The following is a 26,122-nucleotide window of genomic DNA, read 5'->3' as shown; positions in this document are numbered from 1 at the left end:
GTAACCAGTTTATAAGAGAATGTTACCGCATAGACAGTAGCCCCTGATGCTCTGTTTGGCTTTCGCGAAGAAAGGCCGAATAGAGGATCAAATAATAACCGCAGGAGTCTAATCGGAATATGTCTATGTGCATATGCAGGCTTCGCTGCTAGCCGCTGCCGCACGTACTGTGGAGGTCGCCACATTGAAGCGGGACCTTGAGCGGTCCAAGGAAGAGCTCGGCCTTGCCAAGAGGCAGCTCGAAGAGAACAAAGGTAAGTGATACCCCATCTGTATATTATAAAATTTTGGTTTTAGAATAATAGGATCGTCATGAATTTTGCTAGGGGCCACGACCAAAGTGGCGTCCCTACGGAAGGCACTATCCGAGGCTGAAGACAAAGTGGCGAAGGAGCGCATCAAGCGAGAAAAGCAAGAAGTCCGAGTAGGCGAGGTGCAACAAGAGCTCCAGGCTCTCGCCAAAAAACACGAGTCCTTGGAGCTTGACTCTAAGACACAAGGGTCCGAGCTTGCGAAGGCCCTCGAAAGCGCACAACATGCCAAGGCCGAAGCCCAAAAGGCCCTCTAGGAAATTGAGGCGATTAAGAAGATAGCGGCGGGTAAAGCATTCATTATGCAAAGCAAGCATGTGAAGGAAACTTTATTTTTACTTACCCGAGTTCGGAGCTCTCCAGGAGCGTTCACAGATCTACCCCGTAGTGTGTCAGATGCCGCGGAGTTCTACCGGGCCGTGGAGGGGAGCTCGACGGAGAAGTTGTTCTGGTCTCAGTATACTGGGACCGAACACCCAATGCCCTTGAGCGACCAGTTGAAGCAACTGGTCAAGCTTCACAAGGCGGCCGAACAGGCCATGCGGGGTCTTATAGTCCGGATGTGGCCTGGCGAGCCCTTGCCTGGTAGCTACTTCGGTCTGGTGAGGCGGCTTGTGAATGCCTGCCCACGGCTTGAGGTCACAAAGTGGTCCGTCTGCATCGAGGGTGCGCGCAGGGCTTTTGCCCGGGCGAAGGTGCACTGGGCGAAGCTGGACGCCGAAAAGCTGGTGAAGGAGGGGCCGCCGGAAGGCAGGGAGCATCGCCACCCCAAGAAGTATTATGACAGTGTCCTGAAGGGTGCTCGCCTTGTGGCGGAGGAATGTGCTAAAGATGTAATATTCGAATGAATGTACTCATGTGATCCTGTAATATGAAACGAGTTCTAGTGCGTTATGCAACGCTTGTTAATTTAAAATATTACCTTCTGTGCGGCCGTTTATGAAATTTGAGAGTTGGCCAGTCGTCAGCTTCTGCCCCCATGTAACTAGTACTGAGGTGTTCGGGATAAACCTGAGCACTCTTTATCCCAATTTTGGGTCCTTCAAAGGAGGTGTTCAGCACAGCGAACCAGGCAATCGGACTATAAAGCTTTATCACTCTCACTTAGCCATAGAAGTCTACAGTTTTAAATTTTGGCGAAGCCCCTAGTATTCGGAAGGCCGAATTTGGGGCGCTATATACGCCTAAGTCGGGCAAGGCCGACTCCTTGCCCAAAGCGGAAAAAGTCTTTAAGGACTTGAGACCTCTCGAACAGCGACCAGCTCTCGCCTCATCATGACAGTCAGTTTTCGGCTTTCTCTACTGAGGTGCTCGTCCGGAAGAACCGGGACACAATCGCAGTAGTTCTCCCAGTGCTACCTTAGCCGATATTGCGGAACGTAAGGTACCAAAACATGGGAGCCGGGCAAACCCAACTATTGACCCAAGACATGATTCGGAGCTGATGCATATAATGCTATAAGTTCGGGGTGCCGCACTGTCGAAAGTGTTCGGACTTTTCACGCCGTATTTATGGGGTATACTGAAGCCCCTGGCGTACTGGTCGTACCAGAATGTATGGTTGCGATTTGTCGTAAATAAGCAGAGAAGGAAAAAAGAAAAGGTAATGCAATAATAGACTAACGCTATGCATTGTTATTAAATAATAGGTCGAAGCGTACGTGTACAAGTAGTGCAATAAGCAAAAAATAGGACTATTTGACATGTCCTATCCAAGGGCAAGCTGCATATAGGTATTTAAAACAGGTATTTCGATCGTTATCAGAGACCACCTGAGGATTCCCTTGTACGTCAGAGCTTCTTGCTTCCTTGGTATTTCCTTCCCATAATGCGTCCAGCAATCAGACTGCTGAAAAGGGCTTCCAGAGAGTAAGGTCCCGAAAGAGAAAAAATGATAAAGGTATACAGCCCTTGGGGCGGTTGAGCCGCATTGTGGGACGTGCCCTAGTCGTGCCCCCGCCTATGCCCATGGTATTTTTAGTGCGTAATTATGTACGCGCGGCACAGATTTCGTCGCTTGACTGGGACTAGGACGGGGGCCGAATTGCTAGGCGAGCTCTGAACGTGCTTGGCGATCCTGTTGCAGGTTACTCCGGACTCGCTTGAAGGTGTCCGGGGGCTTTATCGCCGAATTGACGGTTTTCCTTAAAAGGCTGCTTTGTGCTTCTGCTGCGAGGGCCGAAGTGTGCTCCTCCGTGCGGAGCGAGCGTTCTGTGTTTCCGTTGACTGTTATAACCCCACGAGGTCCTGGCATTTTGAGCTTGAGGTATGCATAATGCGGTACCGCATTGAATCTGGCAAATGCGGTTCGCCCAAGCAGTGTGTGATAGCCGCTGCGGAACGGGACGATATCGAAGATTAACTCCTCGCTTCGGAAGTTGTCTGGAGATCCGAAGACCACTTCCAGTGTGATTGAGCCCGTGCAATGGGCCTCTACACCTGGGATGACACCTTTAAAGGAGGTTTTAGTGGGTTTGATCCTCGAGGGGTCTATACCCATTTTGCGCACTGTATCCTGATAGAGCAGGTTCAGGCTGCTGCCGCCGTCCATAAGGACTCGAGTGAGGTGAAATCCGTCGATGATGGGGTCAAGGACCAATGCGGCAGATCCGCCATGACGAATACTAGTGGGGTGGTCCCTGCGATCAAAGGTGATCAGACAAGAGGACCATGGGTTGAAATTTGGGGCGACTAGCTCCATCGCATAGACGTCCCTTAGTGCATGCTTTCGTTCCCTCTTGGTAATGTGGGTTGCGTATATCATGTTCACCGTTTTCACTTGTGGAGGGAACCTCTTCTGTCCTCTTGTGTTCGGCGGCCGAGGCTCCTCCTCGTCGTCGCTATGCAGCCCCTTGTCCTTGTTTTCGGCATTCAACTTGCCGGCCTGCTTGAACACCCAGCATTCTCTGTTGGTGTGATTGGCTAGCTTATCGGGGGTGCCGTGAATTTGACACGAGCGATCGAGTATGCGGTCCAAACTGGACGGGCCCGGATTACTTCTTTTGAACGGCCTTTTCCACTGACCGGATTTAGAGCCACTGAATCCGGCATTAACTGCCGTGTCTTCGGCGTTGTTGCCGTTGTTGCGGCGCTTGTGTCTGTTACGATGTGGTCTGCCGTTAGTATCTTTGGTATCTGAAGTGCCAGGATTTCTTGATGTGTTGTTGCTGCGAGCCAGCCAGCTATCCTCGCCCGCGCAAAAGCGGGTCATGAGTGTCGTGAGGGCTGCCATGGACTTCGGCTTCTCCTTGCCGAGGTGCCGGGCGAGCCACTCGTCATGGATGTTATGCTTAAATGCCGCTAAGGCCTCTGCATCCGGACAGTCGACAATTTGGTTTTTCTTAGTTAGGAACCTGGTCTAGAATTTCCTGGCCGATTCCCATGGCTGCTGAATTATATGGCTCAAGTCATCAGCATCCGGTGATCGCACATAAGTGCCCTGCAAGTTGTCAAGGAATGCATCTTCCAAATCTTCCCAACTGCCAATGGAGTCTGCTGGCAAGCTATTCAGCCAATGCCGAGCTGGTCCTTTGAGTTTTAGTGGGAGGTACTTGATGGCATGTAGATCATCACCGCGAGCCATGTGGATGTGGAGGAGGAAATCCTCGATCCATACCGCGGGATCTGTTGTACCGTCATATGATTCATGTTTACGGGTTTAAAACCTTCTGGGAATTCGTGATCCATTACTTCATCAGTGAAGCATAGGGGGTGTGCGGCGCCTCTGTGCCGGGCTATATCACGACGCAGTTCATACGAGTCTTGTCTGCTGTATTCGGCCCGGCCGGATTTGCTTTTAGTATATCCGGTGTGACGGTCATCGTCCCGGGTTGGGGCGCGCCCCCGTGATCCATAGATCGATCTTGCATGTTCTGCTTTGTTTTCCAATACGTCTCGCGGGTCCCGCGTGTTGCCCCGGGCCTTGGTATTTTTGTTTGAGTGGCGGCGGGGTGCAGGCTGGACTTCGGGCTGATATGCCTCTCTGTCTCGGCCACGAGGTGGCTGATCAGCCGCATCATATGCTGGAGATGTAGGTTTCAATGCTTCCTCCTCGAGTTGGGGTAGCAACCTGCGCTTTGGGCAACTCTTGGTTGGGCGCTCGAGTTCGTATTCCTCGGCCGCCAGGACTTCAGTCCATCTATCCGCTAGCAGATCTTGATCAGCTCGAAGTTGTTGTTGCTTTTTCTTCAGGCTGTTTGCTGTTGCTATAAGCCGGCGCTTGAAGCGCTCCTGTTCGACGGGATCCTCAGGCACGATAAATTCTTCGTCGCCGAGGCTCACCTCGTCTTCGAAGGGAGGCATGTAATTGTCATCCTCCGATTCTCCGTCTGCTGCCTGTTCTGGAGGGCTAGCTTGTTCATCCTCCCGCTCTAGGTCTGGCTGGAGGGGATTATCGTCATCTTCGGCACTATCCGGAGCGTTATTGTCTCTTGTGCCGGTATCGCTGCTTTTGCTATGGCGGGACTTAGAGCAACGCCGCTGACATCGGTGCTTGGATTGCTTCTTGGAGGAATTATCCTCCGTTGTCTTATCGACATCCCCCTCTTTGGGGGTGTCCACCATGTATATGTGATACGATGAGGTGGCAGTCCAGCGCCCTATGGGCGGTGGTTCTTATTCGTCTTCTGCATCGTCGTCCATACCGTCGATGTCTTCGGAGCCGAAGTCGAGCATGTCGGTTAAATCATCGACTGTGGCTACTAAGTGGGTGGTGGGTGGGGAGCGAATTTCTTCGTCGTCCGCATCCCATTCTTGCCGGACATAGTTCGGCCAAGGGTCTCCTGAAAGGGAGAGAGACCTTAACGAGTTTAGCACGTCGCCAAAGGGCGAGTGCTGAAAGATATCCGCGGAGGTAAACTCCAAGATCGGTGCCCAATCGGAATCGATAGGCACGGACGCAGGCGGCTCGGAGCCCATGGCCGGGGACGAACCCAACGGTTCGGCAACACAGGTCTCGTAGGAGGTGAAGTCAGTATTCGGCTCTATCGCCACTGATTGTGCGGCCTCCGTGGCGGGGTCTATCCACCCATCCTCAGATGGCGCAATTTGTTCCGGATTGAGGGCCGGAGTAGTTGCAGGTGTGATCTCCCGAACACCGTCCGACGGCAGAGCTAAGTCATGCTCATCGTGATTGTGCGGTGCACCTGACATGGGCTCGAATCCGTCGAAGATCAAGTCTCCGCGGATGTCGGCAGTATAGTTCAAGTTTCCAAACCTGACCTGATGGCTAGGGGCGTAGCTCTCGATCTGCTCCAGATAGCCAAGCGAGTTGGCCCGCAGTACGAAGCCGCCGAATACGAAGATCTATCCGGGGAGGAAAACTTCACCCTGGATCGCATCGTTGCCGATGATCGAAGGAGCCATCTAGCCTTACGGTGATGGCACAGTGGAACTCTCAATGAAAGCACCAATGTCGGTGTCAAAACCGGTGGATCTCGGGTAGGGGGTCCCGAACTGTGCGTCTAAGGCGGATGGTAACAGGAGGCGGGGGACACGATGTTTACCCAGGTTCAGGCCCTCTCGATGGAGGTAATACCCTACTTCCTGCTTGATTGATCTTGATGATATGAGTATTACAAGAGTTGATCTACCACGAGATCGGAGAGGCTAAACCCTAGAAGCTAGCCTATGGTATGATTGTTGTTGTCCTACGGACTAAACCCTCTGGTTTATATAGACACCGGAGGGAGCTAGGGTTACACAGAGTCAGTTACAAGGGAGGAGATCTACATATCCGTATTGCCAAGCTTGCCTTCCACGCCAAGGAGAGTCCCACCCGGACACGGGACGAAGTCTTCAATCTTGTATCTTCATAGTCCAACAGTCCGGCCAAAGCATATAATCCGGCTGTCCGAGGACCCCCTAATCCAGGACTCCCTCAGTGTCCTTTCCCAGTGACAGTAGGGGCAGCAAGGCACGTATTGTATTGTTTCCATCGAGGATAACAAGATGGGGTTTATATCATATTGCATGAGTTTATCCCTCTACATCATGTCATCTTGCTTAAAGCGTTACTCTGTTCTTATGAACTTAATACTCTAGATGCATGCTGGATAGCGGTCGATGTGTGGAGTAATAGTAGTAGATGCAGGCAGGAGTCGGTCTACTTGTCTCGGACGTGATGCCTATATACATGATCATACCTAGATATTATCATAACTATGCTCAATTCTGTCAATTGCTCAACAGTAATTTGTCTACCCACCATAAATACTTATGCTCTCGAGAGAAGCCACTAGTGAAACCTGTGGCCCCGGGGTCTATTTTCCATCATATTAATCTTCCAACACTTAGTTATTTTTATTGCCTTTTATTTTACTTTGCATCTTTATCATAAAAAACACCAAAAATATTATCTTATCATATCTATCAGGTCTCACTCTCATAAGTGACCGTGTAGGGATTGACAACCCCTTATCGCGTTGGCTGCGAGGATTTATTTGTTTGTGTAGGTGCGAGGGACTCGTGCGTGGCCTCCTACTGGATTGATACCTTGGTTCTCAAAAACTGAGGGAAATACTTACGCTACTTTGCTGCATCACCCTTTCCTCTTCAAGGGAAAACCAACGCAGTGCTCAAGAGGTAGCAGTTATCTTTGCGCAAAATAGTAACATGGCACGGGAACAACACGCATAGTGCAATAACCAAGGAGCCACAGTTCGATACACGCCCCTCTGGGCCCATACTGGTTTCATTTTTTTATGCAGGAAAAAGAACAAAAAAAAGCAGCGTTGCAGCAATCCATGGAGGCAGGCCCCTAGTGACATCCCGAGCCTAGCCAGACCCCTCATCGCGCTTCACAGAGGCGCGGCGACGAGACGACGCGGTGGCGCGGCGGCTGGTCATAGCCACCACTGCTGGAGCTGTCGCCGGAGGAAGAGCCGCCATAGCTGGACGAGACACGGTCGCCGCCGAGGGCGGGCTCGCCCTCATCCTTGTCGCGATCGTCGCCAAGGCCGAGCACCTCCTCGCCGTCGTTCGTCTCAGGGCAGCACCCGGCACGGCAACCATCTTCCCCAAACACCCTCACGTAGAGGGTCGCACCACCATCATACTTAAAGTGGAGGGTGCACCGCCTGCCCAGGCCGCGCGCGCGGGCGAACGTCTGCCAGCCGCGGGCCAGGACTATGTTGCCCGCGGCGGAAGTCTCAACCGTGACCCAAGAGGCCTTGCTGCAGCAACCATCCGCCTTCAACCAGAGCCCACCTGGACCAGAGGCTGGCAGTTCATCGACGAAGGAGCGCGGGAGCTGGAGCCAGTTGCTGGCCGGGTTCTCCGACCAGACGACGAACTCCGGCAACACTTCTGCCGAATGGAAGCGCGGACGGGGAGGCCGCGCCACCATGGCACGCCTCCCTTCGTCAACTTGACCGCCATGGCTGGGACAACCCCCTCCGCGTGCCGCGGCGCCGCCACGACAGTGGGCCGCGATGGGGGTCGCGACGTGCTTGTGCGGACGGCCGCGTCTGCGCTTGGGCGCCGGGGAACCGGGTCCCTCACGAGGGGCTTTCCCCTTCTCGGCGGTGGAGAACTTCCTTCGTGGCACCATTGGTGGCGCTGCTAGCAATGGAGCGAGGAGGAAGAAGCAAGTGAGTAAGGAAGAGATGGGCGACGGGGGCTCCGCCCCCTCCCCATTTGTAGCGGAAGAAGGCCAACCGGCGCCTCCCACGATCGCAGGTAATGATGGTTTTCCTTGCATGTCGCAGGGACTTGTCAAATCGAGCAGTTGCCGAGGCAGCATGGGGAAGCGGAGACGCCCACGTCCAATCAACCGCCATGCGTCAACTGAGGCCGCAGGCTTTTGGGGCCCGCGGCGCTCCGTACTTAACCTTTGGCTTCGCCTCGAAGCCAAGCCCGAGTGCACCTTGGGCCTGGGGGCTACTGTCGGCGTTCTAGGAACGGGGGTCCCCAGACTTGCCTGCCTGCGGCCCACGGCGTGGCTGTGCTAGTAGGCCTGTACGGCCCATCTTCATCAACAAGGTTTTCACGACCCTCGCGAGGGGCCAAGCCTCGCGAGGCGGATGACGCAAGACCTCCTCAGGAGCTGCCTCCCCAGGCAGGCTCACGAGGAGCGGAGATATCAAGGCGGGGCAAACCTCGCGAGGCTCCTGTGACGTGAGCCATGACGATCGACACCAGGCGGGCGCCAACGCACAGCATCCTTGTTTCCTCTTTGGTGCTAAGGAAGCAAGCGCAAGCGACGAGTACCGAGGCATCAGGGAATGGTTGCCATATCGGCGCAACGAGACCAAGACCAGACGGACGGCAAGACGGAGGTCACCGTGGAGCCCAAGACGACGTCACCGCCAGAGCCCTTTCGCAGGCGAAGACCACTTTTGTCAGGATAGCTTGTACTAGCTGTCCCCTTTCAAATTTGCCCGCCGTTGTTGGCTCCCTTCCCGCTCAATATTTGGGAAGAGGACCAGGGCCTATATAAATAGAGTTAGCCACAACAATAGAGAGGACGATCTGATTCGGTCTAGAGCCAACCCACGCTCGCACAAGAACACCTCAACCTCAGGAGGCTGTTCTTCCCATTGTACTGTTTCTCATCAGCCCAAGAGGCAATCCACCACCACACACTGGAGTAGGGTATTACACCACAAAGGTGGCCCGAACCAGTATAAACCTCGTGTCTCTCTGTGTTGTGAGTTCGTCGAGTTCGTCCATGAGATCTTAGCAAGCTAGGGCGTGGATTGGTAGGAGGGAAAGAACTTCACGCGCACCCCAGAGTTCGAAACTTAAGGGTTTTGCCGGAACCCGTGATCCGACATTGTATCTTCATAGCCCATCAGTCCGGCCCATGTCCAACAAGCCGGACGCCCGAGGACCCCTTAATCCTGGACTCCCTCAGTAGCCCCCGAACTAGGCTTCAATGACGATGTGTCCGGCGCGCAGATTGTCTTCGACATTGCAAGGCGGGTTCCTTCTCCGATGACTTCAAAGGGTTATATTCGGCCTTCCATTTAATGTTGTTCCCCTCGGCTTCTGTGCGTCAATAACTTCAGCTTCCACGTGTCGAGCGAATGCGAGAGGTTAGGGTATTTTTGCACATAAAACCCCGGCCATGTAAGAACAACGTCTATTTAACGGGATTGGATCTCAGATCCATTCCACATCACGTGAAAAATCCTCAGAGCTTGCTAGGAAAAACCATTCCAACATGGCCAGCGCTCCCAGCTCTTCTTCCTGTCCCCACGGCCCAGAAAAAGGCGATTGAGAGAGATGTTCCGTATCTCACAGTCAGTTGGTGAAGCTGCAAACACAGGGATTCCTTCCCCCTGCGGATCTAGTCCCCGTTCGAGCAGGATTGAATTCCTTCAACGGCGAGGCTCAGGCTGAGAATTTCCCCAACCCATCCAGGGGGGAGCGGGTGTGCTTCGTCCCCTACTTGCTAAGAGGCGTCGGATTTCCAATCCATCCATTCCTCCAAGGGCTTCTGGAGTATTATGGCCTTCAACTGCACAACTTCACTCCTGCCTCCATCCTGCACATCGCGGGCTACGTCGCTCTTTGTGAGCTATTCCTGGGTTGCGAGGCCCATTTTGAGTTGTGGAGGAAGCTATTCTACCTCGTCCCTCGCAACCAAGATGGATCAATATTTGAAGTGGGCGGAGCCGTAGTATGGCGCATCGCCGGGACCGGATACCTGTCCGGCACGCCGAAGAAGGCATCCGAGGAGTGGCCTTCTGAATGGTTCTATATCGAGGACGTCGCCCTTCCTGACCCAGTCCGAATGGGTCTTCCCGAATTTACAAGTGTTCCATTGAAGAAACGCCACAGCTGGCGCCCTCGGAGCCTCGAAGAGGAAGATAGCGCGGAAGTCCGTCAACTGATGATCAAGATAAAGTTACTTGCCCAGTCCGGATTATCAATAATCGAGGTAATGGCGACTTCCATAGTACGAGGGGTTCAGCCACTCCAATACAGAGGGTTTCCTATGTGGCACTACAATGGGGAAGATGACGCCTCCCGCGGCGGTCGAAAAGGTTCGGACACCCCCGCCACTTTGGCCAAAATATTGACCGAACTATTCAAAGGGGAGGAATAGGAATTCCTTCGCATTAAGCGCCGCGATGGATTTTCCATGTACAACCCTCCTAGCTGGGTGAGTTCCAATCCCATTATTCCATTCAATCTACTCCCTGAGTCACTTTTAAGGAACATTACTATGTCCATTCGTAACAGGAATGGCGAAAAATCTCCAGGCTACACTGCCCCGCCCCACAGCCAGAGAACCATAACCGGGACCTTGACCCCAGATTCGAAGAGGATCCGGACATATATGTGGAGCTCGAGGATGGGGTGTTCTACCAGGCGAGCTATGACGACACGGAAGTGGCCATCACCGCCGACTATCCCGGTCTTCTCCCTGCCTCGCACGTAAGTAATCAGGAGATATCTCCTCTGAAAGAGCCTCCTCATTCTGCCTCACCCACCGCACTGTCTTGTGCTCCTAAGGGGAGGCGCTCGGCGCGTCATGCTACACCAGAGGCAACTCCAAAGAGAGCGGCGCCCACGCCGGGCAGGCCTTCGAAGAGGAAGTCAAATGAAGACACGACCGAGCCTTCATCGAAGAGGCATGGCTTTGTAAATATGCCCCTTGGCAGTCACATCCACCTGTGACATTATCCGCTGTGTCTTATCAGGAAAATCGTTCGCCGGACTATGTCCGGGGATCCTACCGGCCGCGCCTCCACAAGTCAGGTTCCCGACCCTGCTTTAAAGGCAAGGGCTGATATGGGAGTGACGCCGGATTATCCTTCGGCAGAGGAGTCGGATGATGTATCTGTCACAAACTCGGAAGTGGAGAGCGCCATGAATCATCGGCGCCGGAGAGCTGTTCTACGCGACCCCGGCTTTACAAGCGAGGCATTCAATGCCTTCAGCTCGAGACGGGGTTGCTAGGGCCACAGACCAACATTTAAAAGATATGTGGGTAAATTTACATTGTCCAAATCTGATAATTATATACCAATAGCCCCCGAGACTTGAAGCAGTTGATACAACTGATTTAAGGATCATTGTATAACCAGGTGCTTACGGAGAAGTACAACCTGTTGTCTCAAGAACTAGAGAAGTGTCGGACCAAGCTGAATGCTGCTGCCACCGAACTGGAGAAATCCAAGAAGGCATCGCCTGGTAATACTCCTCTCCACCGAGAAAATATGAGTATATACCAGTAATTCTAATAGTGTTGCAAATCACATTGCATGATCGTCAGATAAAGTGAAGGAGGCACTAGAAGTCGCGCAAGCGGGTGAACAAGAAGCCAAAAGGCAACGGGCCGCGGGCGAACGTATACTGGCACGGGTCAGGGAGGAGAAAAACAAACTCCAGGATTCCCACACCCAGCTGGGAGAAGAACTGAAAGATGTGCGGGCCCAGCTGTCTGACTCCGTGAAAGAAAACAAAAGGCTGCAAGGCGGCATATTTAGTATGTGTTCAAACTCACCTCCGTGTAATTCAGCGAGGAGAGGAACTCACAGATTTATGTTTGTAGGTATGCTGACCGGCCGGCCCGAAGAGGAGATGTCCAGATCCTCGGGCAATCTGCTACGAGAGCTGTCGCAAATGCACGAACAAGCTCGGCAGGCGATGCAAAGTATTGCCAAGGCCTTATGGCCCTCTGCCTCCCCTCCAGGAACTATGGAGGAGCTTATACAGCTATTCAAGGGAGCGCGGCAACGTTTCCGATTATGGAAGATATCGGCCTGCCGGGAAGGTGCGCGAGAGGCCTGGGCCATGGTGAAGACATGGTACACCAAGCTTGATCCGAATCATATGGCCCGGGTCGGACCTAAAGGGTCAGATGAGAAAGAAATTCCCGTTAGTTTAGTATATGACCAAGTAAGGGTAGCCGCCAAATATTCCCAACAGGATTGTAAGCTAGACAGCCTGTTAGACAGCATAGAGGAAGAAGTCTTTGAGTCCAAGTGACTATGTACTTCAATTGACAGAATTGTCTCTAGCCGGATTGTAAAATGATTGTCATGGCAGAGCTTTTCACTTCGACCTCTGGACCCGAAGGTGCTGAGTGTTTCCGAATACCAAAGCGGCCGAATAGACCGGGGTATGCATGGAAACTAGGCATTGGGGTCATAGTTGCTTGAACAGACAAGTTGTATCCGACTAGCTATGTTATATTACATTGTAATTGTAAGAAACATCTTCCAGAGAGAATAGTTCCGTTAAGGGTTCCTTTCCCTGGGTGGACATGCAGTAGTATGCATGCCCGAACTATGATTAAAAAAACCGCAGTATATGTGACATCTGGGGGTTCATAGTGTAATAAGTGTGAAAACATGTTTAGTCCGCCGACCGACTATTCCCTTAAGAACGCTAGCTTTCGGCTTCACCCAGTCTGAGGTACACATCCGGATGAACCGGCAGTAACAATCGCAGAGGTGCTCCCTTTATGCCCTAGCCGAACAAACGGGAATGTAGGGCATAAACACAGGAGCCAGACAACCCAGCTTGGCCAAAACTTAAGTCATAACGATGCATATAATGGCGAAGAAAAGGTACATATGCGGAAGAGGACACATATGTAGTGAGCCTAACGCTCGGGAGATAATAATAAGCTTCTGTAAAAGAAGCCCCCAGGTATTGATGAACGTGTACATTTAAGGATGTGTACGTCATAGGTGTGTAGTTTAACCGTACAAGAGCTTTAAAGCTAACAAAAGAAAAGAGAGGAAAAAGTAAAGAAAACAAAAGGGAGAAGAAGATGAACAAAGAGTCCGGCTCTAGGCGTAGAATCTTCGGAGTATGGCCGCGTTCCATGGGTTCGTCTCCAGGCGATTGTCTGATGCATCACGCAGGCGGTACGCTCCTCCTGTGAGAACTTCGTCAATGATGAAGGGACCCTCCCACTTGGGCTTGAGTTTGTCCTTTTTCTTCTCTGGCAAGCATAGAACAAGTTTGCCAACATTATATGTCTTGGCCCGCACTTCTCTGCTTTGATATCTGCGAGCCTGCTGTTGATAAAATGCGGAACGGGCTTTTGCGATGTCGCGCTCCTCCTCCAGGGCGTCTAAGCTGTCCTGCTGATCAAGCTCGGCCTCTCTCTCTTCATACATGCGCACTCGAGGTGAGTCATGAATAATGTCGCAGGGCAACATGGCCTCTGCGCCGTACACCATGAAAAACGGTGTGTATCTGGTAGTGCGATCGGGCGTGGTCCGCAGCCCCCAGAGTACGGAGTCGAGCTCCTCAACCCAGTGCTTGTCTGATTCTTTCAAAGACCGCAGTAGTCTAGGCTTAATGCCGCTCATAATAAGACCATTAGCTCGTTCAACTTGACCGTTTGTTTGTGGGTGGTAGACCGAGGCGTAATCGAGCTTAATGCCCAATTTAGCACACCAGGATTTCACTTCGTCGGCTGTGAAATTGGAGCCGTTATCTGTGGTGATACTATGTGGGACACCATAACGGTGTATGACACTGGATATAAAGTCTATCACTGGTCCGGATTCGGCCGTTTTTACTGGTTTGGCCTCTATCCACTTGGTGAACTTATCTACCATGACCAGTAGATATTTTTTCTTATGGCTTCCTCCTTTAAGGGGTCCGACCATATCAAGCCCCCAGACCGCAAAAGGCCAAGTGATGGGGATTGTTTGTAGAGCGGTGCGTGGCATATTGCTTTGGTTAGCGAAAAGCTGGCAGTCGACGCAGCGTTGGACAAGGTCCTGTGCATCTGCCCGGGCCGTTGGCCAATAGAAACCTGTACAGAAGGCCTTGCTTACAAGGGCCCAAGCCGCAGCATGGTGACCACCGAGACCAGCATGAATTTCGGCCAATAGTTGTCGCCCCTCTTCCTCGGAGATACATCTTTGGAGTACTCTGGTAGCGCTTTTCTTATAAAGTTCTCCGTCGTGAACCTTGTAGGCTTTCGAGCGCCGGACAATGTAGCGAGCCTCATTCTGGTCCTCAGGGAGTTCTCGCCTATTAAGGTAGGCCAAGAAGGGTTCGGTACATGGGGCAATGACTGCCATGATAAGATGGGCCGATGGTGTTATTTCGGTGGCTGAGCCCCCGATGATATCGGTGTGTTCGGAATCGGGGGTTATAGTCGGATCCGGACTGGTGTTGCCGCTCACCCCTTGCCACACCACGGACAACTTAAAAAGCCTTTCCAGAAAGATGTTAGGTGGGACGGGGTCGCGCTTGGCACCGATGCAAGCAAGGACGTCCGCCGCTTGATTACTTTCTCGAGCCACATGATGAAACTCGAGTCCCTCGAACCGAGCCGAGATTTTGAGAACGGCGTTACGGTAAGCTGCCATTTTCGGGTCTTTGGCATCGAAATCTCCATTTATTTGAGATATTGTTGATGGGGAACGTAGTAATTTCAAAAAAAATCCTACGCACACGCAAGATCATGGTGATTCATAGCAACGAGAGGGGAGAGTGTTGTCCACGTACCCTCGTAGACCGAAAGCGGAAGCGTTAGCACAACGCGGTTGATGTAGTCGTACGTCTTCACGATCCGACCGATCAAGTATCGAACGCACGGCACCTCCGAGTTCAGCACACGTTCAGCCCGATGACGTCCCTCGAACTCCGATCCAGCCGAGTGTTGAGGGAGAGTTTCGTCAGTACGACGGTGTGGTGACGATGATGCTGTTCTACCGACGCAGGGCTTCGCCTAAGCACCGCTACAGTATTATCGAGGTGGACTATGGTGGAGGGGGGCACCGCACACGGCTAAAAGATCAAACGATCAATTGTTGTGTCTCCAGGGTGCCCCCTGCCCCCGTATATAAAGGAGCAAGGGGGAGAGGTGCGGCCGGCCAGGAGGGGCGCGCCAGGAGGAGTCCTACTCCCACCAGGAGTAGGACTCCCTCCCTTTTCCTTGTTGGACTAGGAGTGGAGGGGGAAAGAGGAGGGAGAGAGGAAGGAAAGGGGGGCACCGCCCCCCTCTCCTTGTCCTATTCGGACTAGGGGGAGGGGCGCGCGGCCCTGCCCTGGCCGCCTCTCCTCTCCTCCACTAAGGCCCACTATGGCCCATTAAGCCCCGGGGGGTTCCGGTAACCTCCTGGTACTCCGGTAAAATTCCGATTTCACCCGGAACACTTCCGATATCCAAATATAGGCTTCCAATATATCAATATTTATGCCTCGACCATTTCGAGACTCCTCGTCATGTCCGTGATCACATCCGGGACTCCGAACAACCTTCGGTACATCAAAACATATGAACTCATAATATAACTGTCATCGAAACTTTAAGCGTGCGGACCCTACGGGTTCGAGAACTATGTAGACATGACCGAGACACTTCTCCGGTCAATAACCAATAGCGGAACCTGGATGCTCATATTGGCTCCCACATATTCTATGAAGATCTTTATCGGTCAGACCGCATAACAACATACGTTGTTCCCTTTGTCATCGGTATGTTACTTGCCCGATATTCGATCGTCGGTATCTCAATACCTAGTTCAATCTCGTTACCGGCAAGTCTCTTTACACGTTCCGTAATACATCATCCCGCAACAAACTCATTAGTTGCAATGCTTGCAAGGCTTAAGTGATGTGCATTACCGAGAGGGCCCATAGATACCTCTCCGACAATCGGAGTGACAAATCCTAATCTCGAAATACGCCAACCCAACAAGTACCTTCGGAGACACCTGTAGAGCACCTTTATAATCACCTAATTACGTTGTGACGTTTGGTAGCACACAAAGTGTTCCTCCGGTAAACGGGAGTTGCATAATCTCATAGTCATATGAACATGTGTAAGTCATGAAGAAAGCAATAGCAACATACTAAACGATCGAGTGCTAAGCTAACGGAATGGGTCAAGTCAATCACATCATTCTCCTAATGATGTGATCCCATTAATCAAATGACAACTCATGTCTATGGCTAGGAAACATAACCATCTTTGATCAACGAGCTAGTCAAGTAGAGGCATACTAGTGACACTCTATTTGTCTATGTATTCACACATGTATTATGTTTCCGGTTAATACAATTCTAGCATGAATAATAAACATTTATCGTGATATAAGGAAATAAATAATAACTTTATTATTGCCTCTAGGGCATATTTCCTTCAATTGCAAGGTTTGAGTCCCCGCGCACTTCCAGGCGTTGTATGCCCATGGAGACGGCAATCCGAAGTCCATGCAAAAAGGCCTCATATTCGGCTGCATTGTTGGAGTTTGTGTATAATATTTGGAGTACGTACTGGACTACGTCTCCAGTGGGGGATGTTAAGCCAACGCCCGCCCTAACCCCGCCAACATTTTGGAACCATCGAAGTACATAACCCAGTTGGAATATGTGCCGTACTCTTTAGGGAGTTCGGCCTCTGTCCATTCGGCGATGAAGTCAGCCAGTACTTGGGATTTAATGGCTCGGCGCGGTTTGTATGTTATGTCAAATGGAAGGAGCTCAATGGCCCACTTAGCAATCCGGCCTGTGGCATCGCGGTTGTTTATTATGTCGTTGAGTGGTACCTCGGAAGCCACCGTAATCGAGCACTCTTGAAAGTAGTGTCGCAGCTTCCGGGATGCCATGAAGACCGCGTATGCTATTTTTTGGTAATGAGGGTATCGAGATTTGCACGGTGTGAGGACAGTGGATACGTAGTATACCGGTTTCTGGAGCGGGAATTTGTGTCCGTCCTGCTCTCGCTCAACAACGAGCACGACGCTCACCACTTGGTGTGTTGTCGATATGTATAATAACATGGGTTCGCCGATGTTCGGCGCAGCCAGGATTGGGTTGTTCGCTAAAAGGGTCTTTATTTCCTCCAGTCCGTCCGTTGCCGCATCCGTCCACTCGAAGTGGTCGGTGCATCGGAGAAGGCGGTAGAGTGGAAATGCTTTTTCTCCCAATCTGGAGATAAAGCAGCTTAAAGCTGCCACGCATCCCGCGAGTTTTTGGACCTGTTTAAGGTCTGTTGGCGTAGCCAATTGTGACAAAGCTCGGATTTTGGCTGGATTTGCCTCAATTCCTCTATTGGAAACGATGAAGCCTAGCAGTTTTCCGGCGGGGACGCCGAAAACACACTTTTCCGGATTGAGCTTGATGTCATATGCACGGAGGTTGTCGAATGTGAGACATAAATCGTCTATCAATGACTCGACATGCCTGGTTTTGATGACGACGTGATCCACATATGCTTCAACTGTCTTGCCGATCTGTTTCTCCAGGCATGTTTGGATCATGCGTTGGTAGGTGGCGCCAGCGTTTTTGAGCCCGAAAGGCATAATGTTGAAGCAGAAAGGCCCATATGGGGTAATGAATGCCGTTGTGGCTTGATTGGACTCCTTCATCTTGATTTGATGGTATCTGGAGTACGCGTCGAGGAAACACAGTGAGTCGTGTCCTGCGGTTGCATCAATAATCTGATCGATGCGAGGGAGGGGGAAGGGATCTTTAGGGCAAGCCTTGTTGAGGTCTTTGAAATCGACGCACAGACGCCAGGATTTATCCTTCTTTGGTACCATCACCAGGTTTGCTAGCCAGTCCGGGTGTTTTATTTCTCTGATGAATCCGGCCTCGAGTAACTTGGCTAGCTCCTCCCCCATAGCTTGTCGTTTGGGTTCAGAAAAACGCCGCAGTGTTTGCTTGACCGGTTTATAACCCATTACTATATTGAGGCTGTGTTCGGCCAACCTGCGCGGGATTCCTGGCATATCAGAAGGGTGCCAGGCGAATATGTCCCAGTTCTCATGCAGGAACTCTCGTAGCGTGGCGTCGACCGTTGGGTCGAGTTGTGCCCCGATGGATGCTGTCTTCTTGGGGTCCGTCATGTGGACTTGAAATTTGACTATTTCATCTGCTGGTTTAAAGGAGGTGGATTTGGGTCTCTTGTCCAGGATACGTCGTCCCTATCCACCGTGGAGCGTAGTGCGGTTAATTCTTCGGCCGCGAGGGCTTCGGACAATCCCTCGAGGGCCAGGGATGCGGTTTTGTTTTCGGCGCGGAGTGCTATGTCCGGATCACTGGCGAGAGTGATTACACCATTGGGCCCAGGCATCTTGAGCTTCATGTACCCGTAATGAGGTATAGCTTGGAAGCGTGTAAATGCATCTCGCCCCAATAGGGCGTGATATCCACTATGGAAAGGGGCCACTTGGAAGGTTATTTCTTCGGACCGAGAATTCTCTAGCGCGCTGAATACCACATCGACTGTGATTTTTCCCGCGCATCGCGCCTCCCGACTGGGAATAATTCCTCGGAAGGTCGTGCTACTTTGTTCGATGCGGTTCCTGTCTATTTCCATTTTGTTGATTGTATCCTCATAGATGAGGTTTAATCCGCTGCCGCCGTCCATGAGCACTTTGGTGAGCCGATATCCGTCCACAATTGGACTGAGGACCAAGGCGGCTGGTGCCCAGACTGTCCTGAATTTTGGTTCGTCACCGGCATTGAAAGTTATGGCCGTGTCGTTCCAGGGGTTTTGCTGCGACTTGGCAGACTTCGGCAAGGTCGTGGAAAGCAATTTTACGCCGATTGTTTGAAGCAAAAGTCTCGAAGACTGTCAGTACGCCGGGGTCGTCATCTTTCGGGGAGTATTGCACTGGTGTATTTTTGGTGAGGATATCCTCACCGCTCTTGGCCACTTGCCGGAGTATCCAACATGCTCTAAGGCTATGGGTTGGTATGGTGTCCGGTGTTGCATGTATTTTGCATGGCCTATCGAGCCATCCCTCCAGAACGGTTCCACGCCCCATGATGTGCTTAGATTTCTTTACTATTGGATCTGGTGCGCCGTGAGGGTGCACCCTTTTTGCCCGGACGAAGGGTTGAGTGGAAACCGGTGGTTCCCAGAGAGCTGCCCGACTTTTCCAGGCGCTTTCCATTGCACAGTACTTCTGTACGTTGGTTGCCAAGTCAGCGAAGTGTAATACGCGACGGCGATTGATGGCATTGAGGAGTCCTTTGTCCGTGCAATTATTGCAGAATGCTGAGATCGCGTCTTCGTCGCGGCAATCTTTAATCTTGTCTTTGCCAAGGAGGAATCTGGCCCAAAAGTGATGGACTGTTTCCTGAGACTGTTGTCGTATGTACGTGAGACCGCGTCTATCTGGGTGGGTGGCTTTAAATCCGAACCCTGACCCGATTTGAAATCCGGAGTTTGAAGAACTCCCGAACTTAATTGCTCGGGCTCCGAGATGTTAACTGATTTTTCAGGCCCGTCGTCCGATTCTAGGTCCGGAGGGCGGGCTATGTCCTTCCGAAGGTGAGTATCCGGATCTTCGAGCTCGGAAATCCGAACACAGTTCGTCCTCAATATAGAGGAAGAGTTATCGACTTGCTCTTCAACTATCGCTATCTGATGGGTGATCGGTGTAGATTTAATTTCTCTCTGGTCGGGTTTAAGCCCAATCCGATCGTAGTCTGTAGCGACCCCCAGGGCGGCGATGCGATCTAGGAGCTCGTTCAAAGACAACAACTCAGCCGGATCCATCTGCTTGGAGTATTCGGAGCTAACACGGAGGTGGTTTTTGATGACCCGAGAAGTCATCGTTGGCTTAATGGCCGTAGGGGCGGTCATGGTAAAGCCGCCCAGCCGGAGGGTCATTGCATACCTTGCTTGTCCTCCAGCTGTTTTTTCACACGGCCGAGCTCTTTCTCGGTCCGCTCCAGACTCTGCTTCAGTCTGGAGACTTCGGCAGAATGAGAGGTCGCAGCCAGCAAAGACGCCTTCTTGTTCACATAGACATGTATGGTTAGTCTCCTGCGAATATTATTTGATCCTTTGTCCGGCTTTTCTTTTTGAACACCGGACAGTGTCTCAGGGGCTACTGTCTATACTATGACATTCCTTTTACATAAATTGTGTTTCATACCTCAAAGCCTGTTAGAAGGCTGGTGCAGGCTTTGGTCAGTCCGCTCTTCATAGACTGAATCCTCTCAACCACCGTGCCCATGAGGGTACGGTGTTCCTCCACAATGGAAGCGCTTCACAGCGCTTCCAGTAGAGTATCCGGTGCCTCTGGATGGACAGAGGTCACCGGTGGAATCGGTGCACCTCCTTCTTTCGAAGGGGGCTGCTCGTCTGATTCCGGAGCCATATAGGTCTCCGGAATTATATTCGGCTGGGGGCCGAATTGAATATGGCCCCCATCGCCAGTCTCCAGGGGGATTTGCTCCCCCTTGTGTCCGGCGGCCAAGGTTTCACCCTCTGGCGCCACCCTGACGGCCTCCTGCGTCTCTCCCTGGTCTGGGGAGGTCCTTCGGGACAACACCTCGGTGTCATCCATGGCCTTGGGAGAAGAGGCCCCTGGAAGAGACCCGCTGTCCATCACCTTCGGATCCAGCGAATTCCCCGAAGATGAGGATTGCTGGAGGTCGGAACGAGCCAGACTACAGCGCATGATTTAACATGTTAAAACCATGAAGTAAAAGAGCCGGATATAGGAGTGCGTCTTGAGTACTTACGATTCGGCCAGGGGCTTATCCCTGGGGCGCCACTCAGAGCTGCTATCGATGTCCCACGCGGAGTTGTCCGCGAGGGAGACCCTCCCCTTCTTGGACGCCTCAGCCTCCAGATGCGTGGAGGCAGCCCTCTTCTTCCTTCCCCCTCAGGGGGAGAGTTTCTTTCCTCCTCCTCCTCTCGTCCTCGGTGGGGGAGGAGTGGGTCTCGGCGTCTTCGGACGTCACGTCCGAAGTACCCTTATGGTGGAGGCCACTTCTGGTCCCCTTGGCCTTCTTCTCTGGCGCCTGGTAGGGCGCCGGAACCAGCATCTTCGTCAGAAGTGGGATTGCTGGGTCTTCGGGCAGCGGAGCCGGACACTTGATCCAGCCCTGAAAAAGTAAAATGGGGAAGCTCAGACATTCTCCTTGAGTGTACAGGTAAAGGATACTCCTTGAAAACACGAAAAAACTTACCAGACTGGCGGGATGGGTCAGGTTGTACCCACGGTCTTGAGTCTCCTTTGGCCACGTCTCATTGGCCTTGAAGAGCACCTTCCAGATGCCTTCGTGCGTAACGCTAAAGACGAGGCCCAGTCTAGGCCCTTCTCTAGCCAGGAGGTGAGCCGCATTGGGGCCCTGGACCTGAATTCGGGAGCCTCGGCCCAGGTGGCATCACGGGGATCTGTGACGTAGAACCACTGCTGTTGCCACCCTTTGACGGTCTCCACAAAGGCACCTTTGGGCCATGTGACGTTGGGCATCTTGCTCACCATGGCGCCTCCGCACTCTGCGTGTTGACCATCCACTACCTTCGGCTTCACATTGAAGATCTTTAACCACAGTCCGAAGTGGGGTGGGATGTGGAGGAAGGCCTCGCACACGACAATAAATGCCGAGATGTTGAGGAAGGAGTTGGGGGCGAGATCATGGAAATCCAGCCCGTAGTAGAACATGAGTCCACAGACGAATGGGTGGAGAGGAAATCCCAACCCGTGGATGAAGTGGGGGATGAACACTACCCTCTCATGGGGCTCCGGTGTGGGGACGATTTGCCCCTTGGCCGGAAGCCGGTGGGCGATTTCCTTGGCCAAGTATCTGGCCTCCCAGAGCTTTGTGATGTCCTTCTCCTTGACGGAGGAGACCAGCCACTTGCCCTGCGCTCCAGATTCGGACATGGTCGGAGTGCTTTTTTGAGGCAGAAAGGGTGGAAGCTTGGGCGATGGAGCTCGAGAATGGATGGGCAGAGAGGAAGAAGGCGTGGGTGAAAGGGTGAATCCTTATCTCCTTATAAAGGCAGCGAATATCAAGCGCCTCCCCACTCGCCTTAAAACTCGCCTATTCCCCAAGGGTCATGTAGACGGCATGGTTGGATTACCCATGCCCGTATTGATGAGAATCCCGCAATAAGGGGACACGATCTCTGCTTTGACAAGACGTTCCAATAAAACCGCATCTCAAAAACGTGAAGCGGGAGGCTAAAAAACGGTTCGAAATAATGACCGGGCAGCGACGTGATGTCACGCTACAAAAGTTGTCAGTAGATTGGACTCGTGAAATATTATACTCTCTCTGCGTGTGTGTGTGGTACTTGTTTTGCAGAGCCGGACAAGTATTCTGTGTTCGAAGGCTGCTTTGGAGTATTCGGAGGAGGAACCCGCCTTGCAATGCCGAAGACAATCTGCGTGCCGGACACATTGTCATTGAAGCCTGGTTCAGGGGCTACTGAGGGAGTCCTGGATTAAGGGGTCCTCGGGCGTCCGGGTATGTAACATGGGTCGGACTGATGGGCTATGAAGATACAAGACAGAAGACATCTTCTCGTGTCCGGATGGGACTCTCCTTTGCCTGGATGGCAAGCTTGGCGTTCGGATATGTAGCTTCCTTCCTCTGTAAACCGACTTTGTACAACCCTAAGCCCCTCCGTGTCTATATAAACCGGAGGGATTAGTCCATAGAGGCAGACACAATCATACAGGCTAGACATCTAGGGTTTAGCCATTACGATCTCGTGGTAGATCAACTCTTGTAATCCTCATATTCATCAAGATCAATCAAGCAGGAAGTAGGGTATTAGCTCCATCAAGATGGCCCGAACCTGGGTAAACATCGTGTCCCCCGTCTCCTGTTACCCTCGACCCTAGACGCACAGTTCGGGACCCCCTACCCAAGATCCGCCGGTTTTGACACCGACAAGGAGGAGTCTGATTCAGGCGTTGCGAGCCTGGCTCTATCTATTGCCTATGTTGCCAAGTCCATCTTCAACACTGAAGACAATGGCCCCGTCACCAATGCTGATGCCGATGATGAGGATGACTCTGCTCCCACCTACTGCTTCATGGCACGTGGTGCCTAGGTAAACTCACGCGATGCTTACTTTCAAACATCAAGTGAAGATGACTCTGAATGTGAATCTAAACCTAGCTACAAAACACTTGCTAAAATTTCAACTAAACAACAAACTGCTATGGAACATATTCAAAAGTTGTTAGACAAAAGCGATTACCTGTTGGACGCGGAAATGACCCGATCTCAGTCCTTAATTGAAGACATAAAAAATCTTCATGTTAAGTACGAGGAACTTGAAAGTCGTCATGAAACACTCTCAACAACTCATGAAAAGCTTTCCTACGATTATCTTCAAAGGAAGCAAGAACTGGAGAACTTGAGAGCGGCTCATGAAGATCTTAAAAAGGAGAACGAGTCACTTCACGCTCAACAGATCAGTTCCGCTCAGGAAGGATTTGAACCACCATGTCTAAAATGTCATGAGCGTGATAACACTTTCTCTATTGCTGAATGTTCTACTGCTACTCCTGTTGCAATATCTTTAACTGCTGATGTGGTAACTAACCCCTCTACTGAGGATACCACTACTATTGCTGATGAGAATGCCAGGTTGAAGACATTGCTTGAGACAGGAATGTACAAAAGTCTCAAAGGGCATCAGACACTATGTGATGTCCTCAAAAAGCAGATTCTGAACCGAAACCCTAGGAAAGAGGGTGTTGGGTTCGAGAGGAAAATGAATGTTGATGGTTCTTACTGGAAGCCTGAGTAGTACCCCAAAACCACATGGGTTGCTGCAAAGGGACCTTAAGTGGATCCATCTACCTTATTTGGCTTCACTTGTGCTAACCTGATTATCATTGGTGAATCCCTTGATGCAAACTATAAGCTATTTAAGATCAGAATGGTGAAGTGTTTGCCAGGTATATTGGTACTAACTGTAGGAATGGATCGCCTATGAAGAAGATCTGGGTGCCCAAAAGTTGTCTTGAGAATCTTCCTGTGACTGTCGTCATGACACCACCTGGGAAGAAGACAAACCCCAGACCAAAGGCTTCATATGGTCCTAAGGCTTCATACAGACAGAGGACTCACCAGAGTCACCCTAATGCCAATGTTTTGCAGGGAAATCATACTCAGACCTATGGATATGAGCGTGTTCCATCAAACCGCTATGTTCATAAAACTAAGAACTTTTCTGCTTATTCCTATGAGTATTATTCACCTCCTGCAAGGCTATTTTCTAGGGCTCCAAAGCCGAAGTTCTCAGATGTTGCACTTAGACTCATTGCTTCTAAGCCACCCCTGAAGATGTGGGTGGTTAAGAAAAAATAACTCTCTTTTGCAGGGAAAGGTCTCCAGGCGGAAATCAAAGGCGTCTGATGCATATGCTGGGGACCTAAAACATCTTGAGGGGTGCAAGATAAAATGCCCAAATGGTCTTACTATGTATTTCGTTCCAGGATTCCTTGACAATCATCCTGTTTATCCTAACCTAGATCTGAACTTCCATAATCCACTTGTTCATCGAATGTTTATGCTTCACAATACCCTTCGTGAAGCCTATCCCCCAAATTGCACTGTAGGGTATGGCACCAAAGGCTTCAGAATGGATTATGGACAATGGATGCCCTAACCACATGACTGGTGATCAAAGTCTTCTGATGGATTCAACCCTACGTCCATCTGACAAGAGTCACATCACATTTGCTGACACTGGTAAAAGCAAGGTATTGGGTCTAGGTAGAGTTGCAATCTCAAGGGATCAGCACATGGATAAAGTGATGCTTGTTGAATCCCTTGGTTTCAACTTAATGTCTGTCTCAATGCTTTGTGACTTCAACATGACTGTGATATTTGGAAAATATCATTGCCTTGTGCTTATGGAGTCTGACAAATCTCTAGTCTTTGAAGGGTATCAAAAAGATGATCTGTACATGGTAGATTTCTCAGTAGGACCACAGTTGGCCGTATGTCTTCTAGCAAAAGCTTCAGAGTGCTGGCTCTGGCATCGGAGGCTAGGGCATGCTGGCATGAGGAACTTGTACACACTCGCGAAGAAGAAACATGTTGTTGGCATCGAGGGCGTCAAGTTCAAGAAGGATCATCTGTGTGGTGCCTGCGAAGCTAGAAAGATGACTAGGGCCAAGCATCCCTCGAAGACAATCATGACGACGGCTCGTCCCTTCGAGCTGCTTCACATGGACTTATTTGGCCCTACTCACTACTCTACTCTTACTACCACTACTTGCCTCTATGGCTTCGTCATTATTGATGATTAATCAAGATATACATGGGTGCATATAATCCTCTACAAGAATGAAGTGCAGGATGTCTTCAGACGATTTGCCAATCGTGCCATGACGAACTGTGGCATCAAGATCAAGCACATCATAAGTGACAACGGCACAGAGTTCAAGAACACCGGCCTCGACACTTATCTTGATACATTGGGCATCACTCATGAGTTCTCAGCTCCATACACACCTCAGCAGAATGGCATCATGGAGCGCAAGAGCAGAACCCTCGTTGAGATAGCACGTACACTGCTTGATGAGTACAAGACTCCAAGGAAGTTCTAGCCTGAAGCCATTGATACTGCTTGCCACATCATCAACCGTGTTTATCTTCACAAGTTCCTCAAGAAGACATCTTATGAACTTTTGATTGGTAAGAAGCCAAATGTCAGCTATTACAAAGTCTTTGGTGCTAGGTGTTGGATCAAGGATCCACATCACACTTCAAAATTTGCACCGAAAGCACATGAAGGTTTTATGCTTGGCTACGGAAATGATTCGCACTCCTACAGATTCTTCAACCTCTTTCACTATAAAGTGGTTGAAACTGTGGATGTGCGGTTCGATGAGACTAACGGCGCGCAAAGAGAGCACCTACCAAATGTGCTAGATGAAGCTGCGCCAAGTGAATCTATCAAGCTAATGGGTACTGGAGAAATCATACCTACAGAGGAACAGGCTGAAGAGGAAATCATCATTACTGCACCTAACAGCATGAAGACAATGCTCATCCTGAAGCCAATGCTGGAGATGAAGACAATGATCAGCAAGGGCAAAATCTTCGTCCAGTACATCCTCGAGTTGCAAATGAAGTCCAGATTGAGAAGATAATTGATAGTA

The sequence above is a fragment of the Aegilops tauschii genome, chromosome 1, assembly GCF_002575655.3.
Source record: "Aegilops tauschii subsp. strangulata cultivar AL8/78 chromosome 1, Aet v6.0, whole genome shotgun sequence".
Lineage (NCBI taxonomy): Eukaryota > Viridiplantae > Streptophyta > Magnoliopsida > Poales > Poaceae > Aegilops > Aegilops tauschii.
The sequence above is the reverse complement of the archived record's forward strand: the minus strand, read 5'-3'. Positions refer to the sequence as shown.